This window comes from Siphateles boraxobius, unplaced genomic scaffold (genome assembly GCF_051911475.1).
Source record: "Siphateles boraxobius isolate OS27281-9 unplaced genomic scaffold, OSU_SipBor_1 46, whole genome shotgun sequence".
Classification (NCBI taxonomy): Eukaryota; Metazoa; Chordata; class Actinopteri; order Cypriniformes; family Leuciscidae; genus Siphateles; species Siphateles boraxobius.
This window is the reverse complement of record NW_027509097.1, coordinates 21,173,437-21,192,924: the sequence shown is the minus strand read 5'-3', so window position 1 is coordinate 21,192,924 and position 19,488 is coordinate 21,173,437. Positions and strand designations below refer to the sequence as shown.

The window sequence follows — 19,488 nt, the reverse complement described above, 5'->3', positions numbered from 1 at the left end:
GAGGCCCTACCACCTGGCCAGGTTTCAAGTCTCTAGGCCTTACGGTTTGGGCTGCACGATGCGTTTTAGGGTTTTTTTTTTTTTTCAAATAGCAATTACAATAGGTTTTCAGCACTTCGTGCTTGAACACCTAATAATAGGCGACCTTTTTGACAGTTATAGCGCCACCTATGGTCCGATCTCCATGAAACTCTGCATGCTTCTTCACCATGTCATGACACATGTGCTCATCAGTTTTTGTGAAGTTCTGAGTTTTTATTTATGATTTATAGGCTTTTGAGTGTATTTTGACACGCCCCCTTTTCTAAACGACCCTGTTACAGTGAACCAAAGGGCAAAGTTCAACTTTTTTTGATAATTATTGATCTAGAGAGTCCAGAGAATTGTCCAGAGAATTGTCCTAGACGGGTCTGGTTCCGATCAGGCAAAAAACCAGGGACTAGTTCGCAAAAGTAGGATTTGGACAAAATCGGCCATAACAAATGTTTTGTTGCTCAAATCGAGAATCCGAGATATACATCTTGTCCGTCTTGAGCCAAGGAACACAGTGGTGCAAAAAGCTTGATTCCAAGTCAAACGGTCTAGGAGTTATGAGCAATTTAGTACTTTTGGTTGCTGCAGCGCCACCTATGGGCCAATCGGGGTCATACTCTGATAGGTTCTCCCCAAACTGAGGCCCTACCACCTGGCCAGGTTTCAAGTCTCTAGGCCTTACGGTTTGGGCTGCACGATGCGTTTTAGTTTTTTTTTTTTTTTTCAAATAGCAATTACAATAGGTTTTCAGCACTTCGTGCTTGAACACCTAATAATAGGCGACCTTTTTGACAGTTATAGCGCCACCTATGGTCCGATCTCCATGAAACTCTGCATGCTTCTTCACCATGTCATGACACATGTGCTCATCAGTTTTTGTGAAGTTCTGAGTTTTTATTTATGATTTATAGGCTTTTGAGTGTATTTTGACACGCCCCCTTTTCTAAACGACCCTGTTACAGTGAACCAAAGGGCAAAGTTCAACTTTTTTTGATAATTATTGATCTAGAGAGTCCAGAGAATTGTCCAGAGAATTGTCCTAGACGGGTCTGGTTCCGATCAGGCAAAAAACCAGGGACTAGTTCGCAAAAGTAGGATTTGGACAAAATCGGCCATAACAAATTTTTTGTTGCTCAAATCGAGAATCCGAGATATACATCTTGTCCGTCTGAGCCAAGGAACACAGTGGTGCAAAATGCTTGATTCCAAGTCAAACGGTCTAGGAGTTATGAGCAATTTAGTACTTTTGGTTGCTGCAGCGCCACCTATGGGCCAATCGGGGTCATACTCTGATAGGTTCTCCCCAAACTGAGGCCCTACCACCTGGCCAGGTTTCAAGTCTCTAGGCCTTACGGTTTGGGCTGCACGATGCGTTTTAGGTTTTTTTTTTTTTTCAAATAGCAATTACAATAGGTTTTCAGCACTTCGTGCTTGAACACCTAATAATAGGCGACCTTTTTGACAGTTATAGCGCCACCTATGGTCCGATCTCCATGAAACTCTGCATGCTTCTTCACCATGTCATGGCACATGTGCTCATCAGTTTTTGTGAAGTTCTGAGTTTTTATTTATGATTTATAGGCTTTTGAGTGTATTTTGACACGCCCCCTTTTCTAAACGACCCTGTTACAGTGAACCAAAGGGCAAAGTTCAACTTTTTTTGATAATTATTGATCTAGAGAGTCCAGAGAATTGTCCAGAGAATTGTCCTAGACGGGTCTGGTTCCGATCAGGCAAAAAACCAGGGACTAGTTCGCAAAAGTAGGATTTGGACAAAATCGGCCATAACAAATTTTTTGTTGCTCAAATCGAGAATCCGAGATATACATCTTGTCCGTCTGAGCCAAGGAACACAGTGGTGCAAAATGCTTGATTCCAAGTCAAACGGTCTAGGAGTTATGAGCAATTTAGTACTTTTGGTTGCTGCAGCGCCACCTATGGGCCAATCGGGGTCATACTCTGATAGGTTCTCCCCAAACTGAGGCCCTACCACCTGGCCAGGTTTCAAGTCTCTAGGCCTTACGGTTTGGGCTGCACGATGCGTTTTAGGTTTTTTTTTTTTTTTCAAATAGCAATTACAATAGGTTTTCAGCACTTCGTGCTTGAACACCTAATAATAGGCGACCTTTTTGACAGTTATAGCGCCACCTATGGTCCGATCTCCATGAAACTCTGCATGCTTCTTCACCATGTCATGGCACATGTGCTCATCAGTTTTTGTGAAGTTCTGAGTTTTTATTTATGATTTATAGGCTTTTGAGTGTATTTTGACACGCCCCCTTTTCTAAACGACCCTGTTACAGTGAACCAAAGGGCAAAGTTCAACTTTTTTTGATAATTATTGATCTAGAGAGTCCAGAGAATTGTCCAGAGAATTGTCCTAGACGGGTCTGGTTCCGATCAGGCAAAAAACCAGGGACTAGTTCGCAAAAGTAGGATTTGGACAAAATCGGCCATAACAAATTTTTTGTTGCTCAAATCGAGAATCCGAGATATACATCTTGTCCGTCTGAGCCAAGGAACACAGTGGTGCAAAATGCTTGATTCCAAGTCAAACGGTCTAGGAGTTATGAGCAATTTAGTACTTTTGGTTGCTGCAGCGCCACCTATGGGCCAATCGGCGTCATACTCTGATAGGTTCTCCCCAAACTGAGGCCCTACCACCTGGCCAGGTTTCAAGTCTCTAGGCCTTACGGTTTGGGCTGCACGATGCGTTTTAGTTTTTTTTTTTTTTTTTCAAATAGCAATTACAATAGGTTTTCAGCACTTCGTGCTTGAACACCTAATAATAGGCGACCTTTTTGACAGTTATAGCGCCACCTATGGTCCGATCTCCATGAAACTCTGCATGCTTCTTCACCATGTCATGACACATGTGCTCATCAGTTTTTGTGAAGTTCTGAGTTTTTATTTATGATTTATAGGCTTTTGAGTGTATTTTGACACGCCCCCTTTTCTAAACGACCCTGTTACAGTGAACCAAAGGGCAAAGTTCAACTTTTTTTGATAATTATTGATCTAGAGAGTCCAGAGAATTGTCCAGAGAATTGTCCTAGACGGGTCTGGTTCCGATCAGGCAAAAAACCAGGGACTAGTTCGCAAAAGTAGGATTTGGACAAAATCGGCCATAACAAATTTTTTGTTGCTCAAATCGAGAATCCGAGATATACATCTTGTCCGTCTGAGCCAAGGAACACAGTGGTGCAAAATGCTTGATTCCAAGTCAAACGGTCTAGGAGTTATGAGCAATTTAGTACTTTTGGTTGCTGCAGCGCCACCTATGGGCCAATCGGGGTCATACTCTGATAGGTTCTCCCCAAACTGAGGCCCTACCACCTGGCCAGGTTTCAAGTCTCTAGGCCTTACGGTTTGGGCTGCACGATGCGTTTTAGGTTTTTTTTTTTTTTTCAAATAGCAATTACAATAGGTTTTCAGCACTTCGTGCTTGAACACCTAATAATAGGCGACCTTTTTGACAGTTATAGCGCCACCTATGGTCCGATCTCCATGAAACTCTGCATGCTTCTTCACCATGTCATGGCACATGTGCTCATCAGTTTTTGTGAAGTTCTGAGTTTTTATTTATGATTTATAGGCTTTTGAGTGTATTTTGACACGCCCCCTTTTCTAAACGACCCTGTTACAGTGAACCAAAGGGCAAAGTTCAACTTTTTTTGATAATTATTGATCTAGAGAGTCCAGAGAATTGTCCAGAGAATTGTCCTAGACGGGTCTGGTTCCGATCAGGCAAAAAACCAGGGACTAGTTCGCAAAAGTAGGATTTGGACAAAATCGGCCATAACAAATTTTTTGTTGCTCAAATCGAGAATCCGAGATATACATCTTGTCCGTCTGAGCCAAGGAACACAGTGGTGCAAAATGCTTGATTCCAAGTCAAACGGTCTAGGAGTTATGAGCAATTTAGTACTTTTGGTTGCTGCAGCGCCACCTATGGGCCAATCGGCGTCATACTCTGATAGGTTCTCCCCAAACTGAGGCCCTACCACCTGGCCAGGTTTCAAGTCTCTAGGCCTTACGGTTTGGGCTGCACGATGCGTTTTAGTTTTTTTTTTTTTTTTTCAAATAGCAATTACAATAGGTTTTCAGCACTTCGTGCTTGAACACCTAATAATAGGCGACCTTTTTGACAGTTATAGCGCCACCTATGGTCCGATCTCCATGAAACTCTGCATGCTTCTTCACCATGTCATGACACATGTGCTCATCAGTTTTTGTGAAGTTCTGAGTTTTTATTTATGATTTATAGGCTTTTGAGTGTATTTTGACACGCCCCCTTTTCTAAACGACCCTGTTACAGTGAACCAAAGGGCAAAGTTCAACTTTTTTTGATAATTATTGATCTAGAGAGTCCAGAGAATTGTCCAGAGAATTGTCCTAGACGGGTCTGGTTCCGATCAGGCAAAAAACCAGGGACTAGTTCGCAAAAGTAGGATTTGGACAAAATCGGCCATAACAAATTTTTTGTTGCTCAAATCGAGAATCCGAGATATACATCTTGTCCGTCTTGAGCCAAGGAACACAGTGGTGCAAAATGCTTGATTCCAAGTCAAACGGTCTAGGAGTTATGAGCAATTTAGTACTTTTGGTTGCTGCAGCGCCACCTATGGGCCAATCGGCGTCATACTCTGATAGGTTCTCCCCAAACTGAGGCCCTACCACCTGGCCAGGTTTCAAGTCTCTAGGCCTTACGGTTTGGGCTGCACGATGCGTTTTAGGTTTTTTTTTTTTTTTCAAATAGCAATTACAATAGGTTTTCAGCACTTCGTGCTTGAACACCTAAAAATCCTTACAATTACAATAGGTTTTCAGCACTTCGTGCTTGAACACCTAAAAATCCTTACAATTACAATAGGTTTTCAGCACTTCGTGCTTGAACACCTAATAATAATACAACTATTACTAAACTAGAATTTGTACCTGTATTTGCTAAAAATTATATAAATCAAATATGCGTGTGTGTGAGTGTGTGTGTTTGTCAGGAGAAGTCTTCAAAGACAACCCCTAAAGTACATGAGGAAAAACGAGAAGTTGTGATCCACAATCAGGTTTTTTTCTTTCTAAATATCTGAATTAAAAGACTAATTGGTTAGTTGGCAAGTGAATGGTATAATTATGAGCATAGCCTTTTAAGACATTGTCAGCAAGTTGCACAAATATTATGTTAAATAGATACATTTTAAGTATGCATTTGTAACAGTAATGTGTCTTCTGATCTAATCTTCATGTCTAATGATCTTAAAACAACTTTCACAGCTTGTTTTGAAAAAAAAAAAAATCTTGGTTCCAATTGTATCTTGTCCAGTGTAAAATTGAGGTAAGCATATTTGCTGTTCATCAATTCCACTATTACACATCACAGGCAGAGGTTTATTTACATGGTTTATTATTGCATTATTACAATTGGATTTAATCTCATATAGGCCCCCATGTTTATTCTTGTGGTTTTCTAATTGCTATGTACACCAATTCCACTATTACACATCACAGGCAGAGAGGGAAGGTGATGGTGCTGATCAAATGTATGTGGAGCCGAAAACACCTGAGAAGACCGAAGAAAAGAGAAAGGTAAGAATCATTAGAATATTTAAAATAACACTTGAAATTATGCTTTAATACCATGTCATTATTGGATTACATGGTTTATTATTGGATTTTTTTATTGCATTTAATCTCATATAGGCACCCACGTTAATCTTGTGGTTCTCTAGAAGGTCCTGATCCAAACTTAACATTGAAACTGCTGTCCTTCGTTAAAAAGACACTTTAAATTTTAAGTGACATACAAAGCGAAGTAATACTTGTATCTTCTGTATTTACAGAAAGCTCTTGTGAAGAATATCAGGAGAAGACGATCAAAAATCGAGGGGCCAATCTGGAACGAGTCATGTCCAATGGAAATAACTGCCCCTAGAAGACTATCCAGGCCACCAAAAATAAACATGCTGCAACAAATCCTTCACCAGGATTACTGGTTGACCTGTGATACTATCGACCTGGCCAGCTACCTCATGGCAAAGGACAATATGGACATTGATGGGTTACAGTCAGTTCTGCCCTTTAGTGCTATTGCACGTGGAGGAATTGTGGGAACTCCACAAGAAAAGTTTGTGCAGATATTGAACATTCGGCAAAACCACTGGATCACAGTAAGCAATTTATTTTGTGGTGAAAATCAGCTCTCTGTGTATGACTCTAAAAGTGCCCCTCTGGACCCAAGAACTCTACAGACACTGTCCTGGCTAGTAAGGCCAAAGTCAGACCAATTTGATGTTCTGCAACCAGCTGTGCAGCAGCAATCAAATCTGAGCAATTGTGTCTTATTTTCAATAGCATTTGCATATGCTCTGTGTAAGGGTCATCCACCAGAGTTATGCATATTTAATGAAGGCAGGCTAAGGGCCCAATTGTATGCTTCATTAACAAAAAACAGCATCACATTTGGCATGAAGACTCGAGAGAGTAAAGCGGAGGCAAACGTGACCAAAACTGCAATACCAGTTTACTGTCTTTGCAGAACCGCTCATTACAATGAGCTCATGGTCCAGTGCTCAAAATGCCAAGAGTGGTATCATCCTACATGTGTAGATATACCCAGAACGGTAATTGGAAATGATCAGGTCTGGCAATGTTTCAAATGCAACTGATGTAGAGGACACTACATGAGGACACATTTTAAGAAACACCACATTGGTGGAACACCAAAAGAGTGGAGTGGAAGAAAACTTTTTTATTTTATTTATTTATTTATTAGTATTTTTATTTTTAAGTTTTAATTTAAACGTGTCACTCCTATAATTATCATTGGATTTGATTTTTTTTCTCTGATGTTTTATTTGTTTTTACTGCCTAAATAAAAGTAAAGGAGTGAAATCCAGATCCTTATTTATTTATTTTATTACAAAACGGAGATCAAGATTTCTTTTGTATAAACGTTATTGTATAAACGTAATTTTGCAAATTATTTTATATTTCATCAATAAATACGCTGTAAGAATGCACTTTTTGGGGTGATTTTGCCTTTATTTTTCTCTACAATACAGTAAAATGACATTTAAATGAATACACTAAGGTAAAATGAATACACTAAGGCTTACACTAAGGTAAAGTCTAAGGTAACTTTGAACAGGAATCAAGTGAAAGATTGAGCAAACCTATGAGGGAACACTGTTTATGTGTGTTTGAAAATGGGACATGGTGTAAATACTAGAAAGCACTTTGATATTTGGGGTTTTTGCCTTTACTTTTCTCCAAACCTATACAGTAACATGACTTGAAAATAATTACAGTAATATTAAGAGTCACTCTGAACAGGAATATATTGAAAGAATGAGCAAACCTATAAAGGAACAGTTTTTATGAGTGTTTGAAAATGGGATATGGTGTTAAGTGATAGAAAGCACTTTGATGATTGAGGTGAGTTTGCCTTTACTTTTCTCCAAAACTATACAGTAAAATGACTAGAAAATAATTACAGTAATAGCCAGGGTCACTCTGAACAGTAATCAAATGAGAGAATGAGCAAACCTATGAAGGAACAGTTTTTATGAGTGTTTGACCATGGGACATGGTGTAAGTGCTACAATGCAGTTTGATGATTGGGGTGTTTAACTTTACTTTTCTCCAAAACTATACAGTAAAATTACTTGATAATAAATACAGTAATAGTCAGAGTCACTCTGAACAGTAATCAAATGAGAGAATGAGCAAACCTATGAAGGAACACTTTTATATGAGTGTTTGAAAATGGGATATGGTGTTAAGTGACAGAAAGCACTTTGATGTTTGGGGTGTTTGCCTTTACTTTTCTCGAAAACTATACAGTAAAATTACTTGACAATAATTACAGTAATAGTCAGAGTCACTCTGAACAGTAATCAAATGAGAGAATGAGCAAACCTATGAAGGAACACTTTTTATGAGTGTTTGAAAATGGGACATGGTGTAAGTGATAGAAAGCACTTTGATGATTGAGGTGAGTTTGCCTTTACTTTTCTCCAAAACTATACAGTAAAATGACTTGATAATAAATACAGTAATAGTCAGGGTCACTCTGAACAGGAATATATTGAAAGAATGAGCAAACCCATAAAGGAACACTTTTTATGAGTGTTTGAAAATGGGACATGGTGTAAAAGCTAGAATGCACTTTGATGATTGAGGTGAGTTAGCCTTTACTTTTCTCCAAAACTATACAGTAAAATTACCTGAAAATAATTACAGTAATAGTCAGGGTCACTCTGAACAGAAATCCAATGAACAAATGAAAACAAATTTAAAAATGTTTTTTTTAAATCATAAAACTGTATTATTTGTGTCCTAATGAGATGGAAAATAGCAGCAAACAGTGTCTAAAAAAACATTAAAATTAACAATAAAAATGTAAAAATGATTCATGTTAATTGATATTACTATGAACATGAATATATTATGTAATAATTAATGTAACTCATAGGCCTACACACTTTATAATAATAAAACAGTCATGCTTTTAGAAAAAATCATGAAAATGTATTATTTGTGTCCTAATAAAATGTAAAATAGCGGAAAATAGAGTCTTAAAAACAATTTTGACAGCTTCCAGCACCCATACCGTAAGTACACGATTAGACGCGCATACTAAAAAATTGTGCGGCTGGCTTGACCGTGTATTTTCAACGCGCGGCCCACTTGACCGCAGTAGAAATCACTGCGTTGCCGTGTCGTAAAAGTCTGTTTGCAGAGCCTGTGTTGGAAATTGTGACTGATTTTCTGTTGATTTAATAAAGCTTAACCACGCATTCCTAATATTGGAATCCGAAGGAAGCTTATGCAGCAACTGTCTTCTTCCACAACCAGATACTGCACAATATTTCGTAAATGTTTATTGCTTGGTAGCTCGATCCAGTTTAGCAAAATTACCTCGTCGTATATGGGGTTAGAATAATTCGGTCACAATTCTGAGCGCGCAAGATCACATTTTGAGCGCGCAAAAGGGCATTTCGCAGGCGCGTGACCTGACTTTTGAGGAGAAATGTTCGTCTCGCAGATAAGAAAATATATCGAGCGAACGAAAATTAATTTTGCATTTAAAATAAGTATTTGGATGTGCGCAGACATTCTCTTTTGCATGTGCAAAGTTTCACTTTCTTGTTCCATTCATACCAGCCGTACGCGCTCTCTTAAGCACAGACGGCTCGCTTGCTCAACACAACCCAGCATTACAATATGCCATAATTCCAGCCAATCAGAGATGAGGCTGATAATTTTTTATTGGCTTGCTTGATCACAAGACTCCCTGCATCACCGACTGTGGAAGAGGAAAATGCATGGTGGAAGATGTTTATGTTTAATTTGTTTAATGGATTGAAAACTAGTTTCAAGTAAACATTCACAGCAGAGAAGTTCTGTAAAAACAACTATCATACTAAAAAAAATATACTGTATTTTCTTATATACTATTTTAGGATGGATAGTGTTCACATTGGGATGCAGGCTTGTTCCTCTCACTGCAAAAAAATAAAGAAAGAGATGTGGGTAACAATGCAAACATATGCAAATATAACTAAGTGAAAATCGATACTCGGTTACTAACGTAACCTCGGTTCTCTCTAGAGAGGGAACGAGTATTGCATAAGTTTAGCTTACGCTACGGGAAAGATTCATCTTCTCGAGATACTGAAGCCAAAAAATTATCCTTAATTTTGTATTCCTTGTCAACGCAGTGCAGCAGCTAGCAGACCTAGAGCAGGCCATCTATCATACTCATTGGCTGCCCTGCGGGCAACTGCTGCAGCCTACCAGTGAGCCCGGCGTGAAGTCACGCCCAATGAAGGGCGCCCGCGCCTTCATAGCGTCACAGCCCGCCAGAATGGGCGTGGCTTAGCGTATAACACTAGGGGCTGTACGCTGACTTCCCTGGTTCTCGTCGACTGAAGCGAAGTCGCTCGTGGCTCGAGCACGGCCGGTTACGCAATACTCGTTCCCTCTCTAGAGAGAACCGAGGTTACGTTAGTAACCGAGTATCGTTCTCTTACGAGAGGTTCTCTCGTATTGCGTAAGTTTAGCTTACGCTACGGGAACACTTTGTCAACGCCGTGCGCGCCAAGCATCCACATGAGACCCCGAGCTTTCAGGGGAACCCCATAAGTGGAAAAAATAAGGTGGCCAGCCACGCGGGCCATCACTTGTACATAAGCACACATAGGGAATACAGAGCAGCGCGCCGGTCTGTACAGGCACATGGCACATACCCTACTTAGTGCAGCTCAACCAGGAGAGCTGAGTCATGTGAGAGTGATCTGAGCAGGAGATCTGGGCAGAATACACCTCTCCTTCAGACTGACAACAGTTTAGCCTGCAAGGCAGGGACTTCTAGGTTATAAAACCTGACAAAGGTAGACGGGGAGCTCCAGCCCGCCGCTACACATATGTCATGGATAGAAATTCCACTGGACCATGCCCACGAAGAGGCCACGCCTCTCGTGGAATGAGCCCTGATGCCCAGAGGGCATTGCAGACCTTTTGACGCGTAAGCGGCCACTATAGCGTCTACTATCCATCTGGACAGGCTCTGTTTCGAGGAGGCGAGACCCTTGGTGCGCCCACCAAACGAAACAAAAAGCTGTTCCGAATGCCTGAAGGAGGCGGAGCGCATAATGTAAAACCTCAGCGTTCTGACAGGGCAGAGGAGATTCACATCACCTTCGCTGTCAGATGCTGGGAGAGCTGACAATGAAATAACTTGCGCTCTGAATGGAGTGTCCATCACTTTAGGGACAAAGCCATGTCTAGGTCTGAGGATGACTTTAGAGTCATTCGGTCCGAACTCAAGACACGACGCGCTGACAGACAGCACATGCAGGTCCCCTACACGTTTTACTGACGACAGTGCAGTCAGAAAGACGGTTTTCAGTGATAGATATTTCAACCCCACGGTGTCTAGTGGTTCAAATGGAAAAGCTTTCAGGGCCTCGAGGACCAATGAAAGATCCCACATGGGAACCGACGGGGGGCGCGGCGGATTCATCCTTCTAGCTCCTCTAAGGAAGCGGATGGCCAACTAGTGTCTTCCCAATGACTGGCCGTGCGTCGATTCTGCGAACGCTGCCACGGCCGCCACGTATACATTGAGCATGGATGGGGACCTTCCCTTATCCAACAGCTCTTGTAGGAATGTGAGCAGATGCGCCACCCCGAATGTCCGCGGGTCCAGACATCTGTCGGTGCACCATCCAGAGAACACCGACCATTTAGACGCGTAGAGCCTTCTCGTGGAAGGGGCTCTAGACTGCGTGATCGTTTTCATCACTCCTTCTGGCAGGGCAACGAGTACCCGTTGATCAACCATGCATGCAGAGACCAGCGCTCTGGATTGGGATGCCAGATCGTGCCGCGAGCCTGAGAGAGGAGATCTGCCCTCACCGGATTCGGCCACGGAGCTGTATGTGACAGCCCTGCTAGTTCCGGGAACCAAATCTGATTCTCCCAACGCGGGGCTATGAGGAGCACCGAGTGGCGTGTTTCCCTGATTCTCTTGATCACCTGTGGCAACAGAGAGACCGGAGGGAAAGCATATAGCGGGAGGCTGGGCCAAACCTGGGCCAGCGCGTCCTCGTCCTTCGAACAGACCGTCGGGCACTGAGCGTTGTCTTTTGACGCAAATAGGTCGACTTCCGCTCTGCCGAATAGGCGCCACAGTTTCTGGACCGTTTGGGGTGCAGGGACCATTCCCCTGGGGGAACATTGTCCCTGGACAGTTTGTCTGGGCCGTCGTTCAAATGGCCAGGCACATGCGCCGCCCTCAGCGAGCGCAGGTGCATCTGAGACCAAATAAGGAGGCGTTCCGTCAGATTGCAGAGATTTCTGGATCTGACACCGCCCTGACGGTTTACATAGGATACCACAGACATGTTGTCCGAGCGGACAAGAACATGCTGGTCCTGTATGAACGGGAGGAAGCACTTCAGCGCGTTCTCGACCGCTATCATTTCCAGACAGTTTATGTGAAAACCCTTCTCCTGGTCTGACCACTGGCCAAAGGCCGGTCTGCCCTCGAACAGTGCGACCCAACCCGAGTTGGACGCGTCTGTCGAGATGACTTTACGATAAGAGATGGTTCCCATCATTACTCCCTGCTGGTACCAGTCGGCCACTAACCAGGGCTGCAGAGCTGCTATGCAGGCCTGAGTCACTCTGATTTTCTAGCCGCCAGACACCCGGCGGGACACGCGAGCATTCAACCAGCGTTGGAGCGGGCGCATGCGCAGTAGGCCCAGCTGGAGCACAGCTGCAGCTGATGCCATACAGCCCAACATCCTTTTACAAGGTTTTCAATGGGAGAAAGCTTCTGGAAAGATGCGGCTAGGTGGCGAACACGGCGCGCGCGCTGTGTCGATAAACGAGCCGTCATGGTCACCGAGTCCAGTGCTATTCCTAAAAAGGAAATTGACTGGCTGGGCAGTAATGAGCTCTTGGTCCAGTTGACCGTGAGACCCAAGCTTTCCAGATGACTGAGAAGCACTGTTCTGTGAGATAGCAGTTCTGTCTCTGACTGTGCCAATATCAGCCAATCGTCCAGATAGTTCATTATTCGCAGCCCCTGACTTCTCAGGGGGGCGAGCGCCGCGTCCATGCACTTTGTAAATGTACGGGGTGCCAGGGACAGGCCGAACGTCAGGACGGTGTAATGATATACCTGACCGTCGAAGGCGAATCTCAAAAATTGCCTGTGACGGGGTACTATCTGAATCTGAAAATAGGCATCCTTCAGATCTAGAGAAATAAACCAGTCCCTCGGGCGAACGTGCGCGAGGATTTTCCTGGTCATAAGCATTTTGAACGGTCTTTTCGCAAGCACTTAGTTCAAATGTCTCAGATCTAGGATAGGTCTGAAGGCTCCGTCCTTCTTGGGTACGAGAAAATATCGGCTGTAAAAGCCTGACTCGCTCAGAGAAGGCGGTACCTTTTCTATAGCCCCTTTGCACAGCAGCTTTGCTATTTCTGCGTGAAGTAGGTGTGCTACTTCCGCATTCACTATCGTCGCGGTCCGGGCTTGAAAGCGCGGGGGACGGCGAATGAATTGAAGTGTATAGCCCTGCTTTATTGTGCTCAACACCCATTCTGAAATCCCTGGGATAGTTTCCCACGCAGCTATGTGAGCCGCTAGGGGGCGAATGGCCTCCGGGTTCAGACCGCCGCCATTTGCAAACTGAACCGGAGCCGAAAGCGTGGTGAGCGCGCTCTCGGTTCTGGGCAATGGCTGCTCGCTGAAAAGCCCAAACCGGCTGATTTATGTGAGATGTCCCAATCATAAGGGATGGGGAACAGTCTTTTGTCATTTTTTGACGCGCGAGCAGCGCTCCGGGCAGAAAAGCTTCTTGTAAGTGTGAGCGCGTGTGCGCGGGCACGAGACTTACAAGTGTATTTGATGCCCCGATCATAATGGATGGGGAGCGTTTTATTAATGCCCTGCGTTTTGTGATAACACTTAAACGCGCGGGCGGAGCCCGGGGGGAGGTTAGTGTTGGCAAGCGTGAACGCACTCTGGCGGGCACGAGACTTACATTCATAACCTGCTTGCTTTTGTGAAACTGACCCGGAGCCGAAAGCGCGGCGCGCGCGCTCTCGGTTCTCGGCAATGGCTGCTTGCTGAAAGCCGAGACCGGCTGATTTATGTCAGATATCCCAATCATAAGGGATGGGGAACATTCTTCTTTATTTTTATTTTTTTATTTATATTTTATTTTTTTATTTTCACTTTTTGACGCGCGAGCAGCGCTCCGGGCTGAAAAGCTTCCTGTAAGCGTGAGCGCGTGTGCGCGGGCACGAGACTTACAAGTGTATTTGACGCCCTGATCATAATGGATGGGGAGCGTTTTATTAATGCCCTGCGTTTTGTGATAACACTTAAAACGCGCGGGCGGAGCCCGGGGGGTTTGTGTTAGCAAGCGTGAACACACTCTGGCGGGCACGAGACTTGCATCCATAACCTGCTTTCTTTTGTGAAACTGACCCGGAGCCGAAAGCGCGGCGCGCGCGCTCTCGGTTCTGGGCAATGGCAGCTCGCTGAAAGCCGAGACTGGCTGATTTATGCGAGATGTCCCAATCATAAGGGATGGGGAACATTCTTTTTTCACTCTTTGACGCGCGAGCAGCGCTCCGGGCGGAAAAGCTTCCTGTAAGCGTGAGCGCGGGCACTAGACTTACAAGTGTATTTGACGCCCTGATCATAATGGATGGAGAGCGTTTTATTAATGCCTTGCGTTTTGTGATAACACTTAAACGCGCGGGCGGAGCCCGGGGGGAGTTTTTTTGTTGACTTATATTCATAACCTGCTTTCTTGATCGTGTAACAGAGCGGGCAGATAGTGGGCACAGACTTGTGGACACATTTCTTACATTCAACACTCGAGCGGCTTTTCTGCGCTTCATGAGAGTGTGCTCTGCGAGGTTCGGAGTGCTTATGTGTAGTGGTGAACACTGGGGCGTGGGCACTTTCATTACACTTACAACACTGACGGCATGAGCCGGACCAGACATTAAATACTCTTTTTGAGATTTTTCTGGGTCGCCGTGAAAACGGCGTTTGTGTGCAGGCGAGAGGGTCAACAAACTGGCTCGTTGGCTGCTAATTGAACCACTGCAGTAGCCTGTTTGAAGGGGACTGACAGGGAATAAACTTAAAACACGCACGTCTTTTCGGAGGCGATGTGTCTGTTAGTAAGCGTGAGCGCTCGTGAGCGGGCACGTAACTTACATTATTAATCTGACATTATACTCACTTGAGATTTCTCTGGGTCGCCGCGAGAACGGCGGATGTGTGCAGGCGAGCGGGTTGCATTACCGGCTCGTTGGCTGCCAAATACACCACTGCAGTAGCCTTTTCTAAGGGGACTGACAGGGCGAGACATTTCGACGGCGGCGCGCAAGCCCGTCCGGGTCATGCAGAGAGCTTGAGAGGGCTCTGCATGACGCGCGAACGGGGACGCGAGGGCGGGGTAGCTCTCTTGTAACGTAAAGAGAGCTAGCCGCGTGCTCGGCTGTCGAGCAGAACTGGAACAGTGTTTGTACGAGGGTGCGCGCACGAGTAGTGGGCACGGGACCTAAATGTAACACAGATAATGCCCGTCCGGGTCATGCAGAGAGCTCGAGAGGGCTCTGCATGACGCGCGAACGGGGACACGAGGGCGGGGTAGCTCTCTTGTAACGTAAAGAGAGCTAGCCGCGTGCTCGTACGTGTCCCTCGGCCTCATTCTCAGATGCGACGGCAGTGAGGCTCTTGAGCGGCAGCTGCGCGTCGGTGAGGAGAGGCGGGGGGTGTTGAAGGCTTCGAGTCGAGCCCGCAGGGTCGACAGCGGAAGCGCTTCACAGCCGGAAGTGCGAGGCGTCTTAAAAAAAGACACTCGCTGCTCTTTTAGAATAGGTTTTAGAATAGGTTTTAGCAAGGTAAAGGATACATCGCCGGATAGCGTAGCTCGCACGGATGGCTGAAGGTGGCGAAGACGGCCGGCTTCCTCAGCGCTTTCCTCAGCTGGCTGTCCGCTGTTCGACGGCGGCGGTGGCTTCTCTCATATCCAGCGATGCGAAGAGCTCGCTGAAGAGACGAAAATCAGGGAAGTCAGCCTACAGCCCCTAGTGTTATACGCTAAGCCACGCCCATTCTGGCGGGCTGTGACGCTATGAAGGCGCGGGCGCCCTTCATTGGGCGTGACGTCACGCCGGGCTCACTGGTAGACTGCAGCAGTTGCCCGCAGGGCAGCCAATGAGCATGCGAGATGGCCTGCTCTAGGTCTGCTAGCTGCTGCACTGCGTTGACAAGGAATACAAAATTAAGGATAATTTTTTGGCTTCAGTATCTCGAGAAGATGAATCTTTCCCGTAGCGTAAGCTAAACTTACGCAATACGAGAGAACCTCTCGTAAGAGAACTTGGGTGTGTGACTCACAAGACTTCTATATAATTACTCTCATAATTAGATTTTTATTTTTTTGCAGAGGGGGACAAGCCTGCATCCCAATGTGCACACTATCTATCCTAAAATAGTATATAAGAAAATACAGTATATTTTTTTTAGTATGATAGTTGTTTTACATAACATCTCTGCTGTGAAAGTTTTTGTTTAAATAATTCCAAGGATATCAAGTAGATTGATTATTATTTTAACGTTATTACATTGCATTTCTACGTATATTTGATGGCTTTTTATTCTAATGTGAGTGATGTACCGTTTTTACACACTTATTTCATTAAAAGGGGAAAAGTCTGTCCATCTTCATTTTCTGAAAATGTGTAAAATTTGAGACCCCAGCTCGGTCACATTCATATTTCACTAATGTTAATTACATAACTTGCAATTCAGAAAGAAGTTAGAACTACCACTTGAGGGGTAGCATGCCACTGGGACATGCCATTGTGTACAGTAATAGTACGATTTGATTTTGATTAAAAATAAGCTAAAAAAAAATTAGCTTAAAAATAAGCTAAAAAATAAACTGTGGTCGTCGAGTGGTAGACATTTGAACTTAAATCAAGCCATTAAACAAATTAAACATAAATATCTTCCACCATGTATTTTTCCTCTTCCACAGTTGGTGATGCAGGGAGTCTTGTGATTGGTTGACAAGCTAGCCAATCAGAATTTAGCAGCTGGGTTGTGTTGAGCTTAGAGAGCAAGAAAGTGAAACTTTGCACATGCGAAAGAGAACGTCTGCGCACATCCAAATACTTATTTTAAATCCAAAATTGATTTTCGTTCGCTCGAAATATTTTCTTATCTTTCTCCACAAAACTCAGTTCACGCGCGTGCGAAATGCCACTTTGCGCGCTCAAAATGTGATCTTGCGCACACAGAATTGTGACCGAAATCTAATCCCATAGTCATAGGCCTATGTTATAGCACGTAATGCGCGAGTCGGTGGGCGGGGCTAAACAGGCCGTGTTGAAGTAGGCGTTGATCTTCTTTTGCAGAGAAGGGGTTTGATCATTTTTGACGTCATAGATCCCCACTTTGAAAAACCTGTTGTTCGCTGAGCCTGGTGTCAATAAAAACTTTTATTGGACTAACAAGGAAGTTTTCAGTTCTGAAACTTACAGGATATTCTTATAGTATGAAGACCTCCTGTACGTCAAAAGCTCAAGGAAAATTTGATTTCTCAGTTCATCACCCCTTTAATGTTCCGTCTTTCATATGGAGAGTGTCGGATAGCCAGCCTGATGAGCAGGCAAAGGCAACATTCTTTTAAGGATAAATCTCTCGATGTGTCCAAATGTAGGCCCTATATCGTATTAAATTATATATATTGTAGTTTATTTATTGTATTTAAAGATTTTTCCACACAAATTTTCAATTGAAGTGTTCAATACAGTTGTTTTCAACTGGTTTTGTAGATGTAGCATTGTGGCGTATGAGAAAGAGTCTCAAGGGAACTAACAAGGGTTTTACCACATTTCTAACAGAAATGACAATATAATACGATCAACTACACCACCCCAGAAAACAGCACAGAAAATAGCCCTAAGGGCACACAGGTTTGTTTTGCGTGGATGGGTGAAAAGACATGAGTCGTATAGAATAGAAAAGTTTTTTTATGTTTGTCAACAAAATATTAAATAGTTAGAAATTCAAAATCAAAAACTTGTCACAAGCATTATAATGAGAGACACCATTAATCAGCACCACATACACATTCAATTTGAAGAAACAAATTAACCAAGAGCGGGGGTGTCTGGAGGTATGGGTCAGCTGCCAAATTGGAAGACAAAACCCCAACAATAGTCCACTACAAATACCCACTACAAGCGTGGATGGTTGATTGATTTTTTTTTTTTTTCATTGTTCATTGTGGTTTATTTTCTTTTGTGATCACTATCAACTAAAGTAAGTTTAATTGTTTATATGATTAATTTACTTTTAGGTGGTATTGTGAGGGTCTTTACACGGTCAAGTGAGTTGAAGCCTTAAAATATCTGACCATGGATTACAGTGACTTGTGATATATAATTTTTGGGGGGGCTTCCCCCTCGCCCTCCAGAAACCCCCCCAAAACATTATATAATTTTATAATTATTATAAAAAATAATTAAACACAAAATAACATACACAAGTAATAACAAATGATCATTTAGACGGAAGTGAATCAATCAAAGCTAACTTTAGCTGGAAAAAACATTTTTCAAGAGCCACTATAAAACCAAACCAATCTCTGTTACCTTAAATTATATCTTTATCTCTGTAAAGCTGCTTTGAAACAATCTACATTGTTAAAAGCGCTATATCAATGAGGATGACTTGACTTGACTTGACTTGACAAGTCACTGTAATCCATGGTCAGATATTTTAAGGCTTCAACTCACTTGACCGGGTAATGACCCTCACAATACCACCTTAAAGTAAATTAATCATATAAGCAATTAAACTTACTTTAGTTGATAGTGATCACAAAAGAAAATAAACCACAATGAACAATGAAAAAAAAAAAAAATCAATCAACCATCCACGCTTATGGATCAATGGGATTCATGGCAGCAGCCAGTTTACACAAGGCTCGCCAAAAATGCTTAAACGCACCCGTTAGTTCCAATCGGCGACGAACAGCAGAAACAGGCCTTCCATGAAGTCAAACGAATGCACAATCGTCTCAAACGGAATGTGAGAGGATTACAACAGTAGAAAGCCGTCCATCATTTAGGTCGAGGCAAAACAGCGGCGCAGTCGTAATTATACGCGATCACAAGTCATCAGTGATACAAGGTTCCCATGATTAGCCCAAGAGACAGTTATGCAGGGGGGCCTGCCGAGCAGAAAGATAATGTTAGACAACAACAGCAAGTTAGTAATACCCAAAACCATAATCTTACATACCACGGGGCGATACTGCTCACAACCTGTTTTGTAGTCGCACACTATAATATAATACAGCTTCTCACTCAGGTTCATATAGATGATATTCTATCGTTACCACTGCAGATATTAAATCACAAGTTGTCAACCGCAGCCAATTTCTTCCCATGGAACGAAAAGGCTACACATACCTGAGAGAAGTGGGCAGCCAACACACATCAGCGGGAACAAAACAGCCTACCGTCGTAACCTGACAGCAAGAAAAATTCATATAAAGCGCCAGCACGAGACGAGAAAGCGCGAGTTTCGGGGGTGATAACAAATTAAGGACAGGTGATTGGTATCCTCCTGAGTGGATTCAGTTATCCTGCTACATAGAGTTTTAGAATGTTTGAGCAGTGTGTAGGCCTATGATTGTCAACAATCTGGCATTATCTAAACATGAACTGTTGACGAAACGCGTTCATGCCAAGAAACGAATGGTAGTGAGCAGAATATACAGAGCTCTTTAATTCGCAATCAAACTCGTTTTATTGTAAGATGAATTCAACAAGGCATGCTGTGTCTTTGAAGCAACAAAGGCTAAATAATTTGTTACAGGTTTTTTTCGTGATTTG

General features: G+C 43.3%; 1 long non-coding RNA gene across 1 annotated transcript; it reads right to left on the bottom strand.

Moving 5' to 3' along the window:
* Window positions 1–18,715: 18,715 nt before the first annotated feature.
* Window positions 18,716–19,117, bottom strand: LOC143710313 (uncharacterized). Its single transcript, XR_013194527.1, has 3 exons — window positions 19,063–19,117; window positions 18,893–18,991; window positions 18,716–18,821 (listed from the first exon to the last, which is right to left on the bottom strand). It is a non-coding gene; the product is annotated as an uncharacterized LOC143710313 (long non-coding RNA).
* Between the last annotated feature and the right edge of the window lie 371 nt (window positions 19,118–19,488).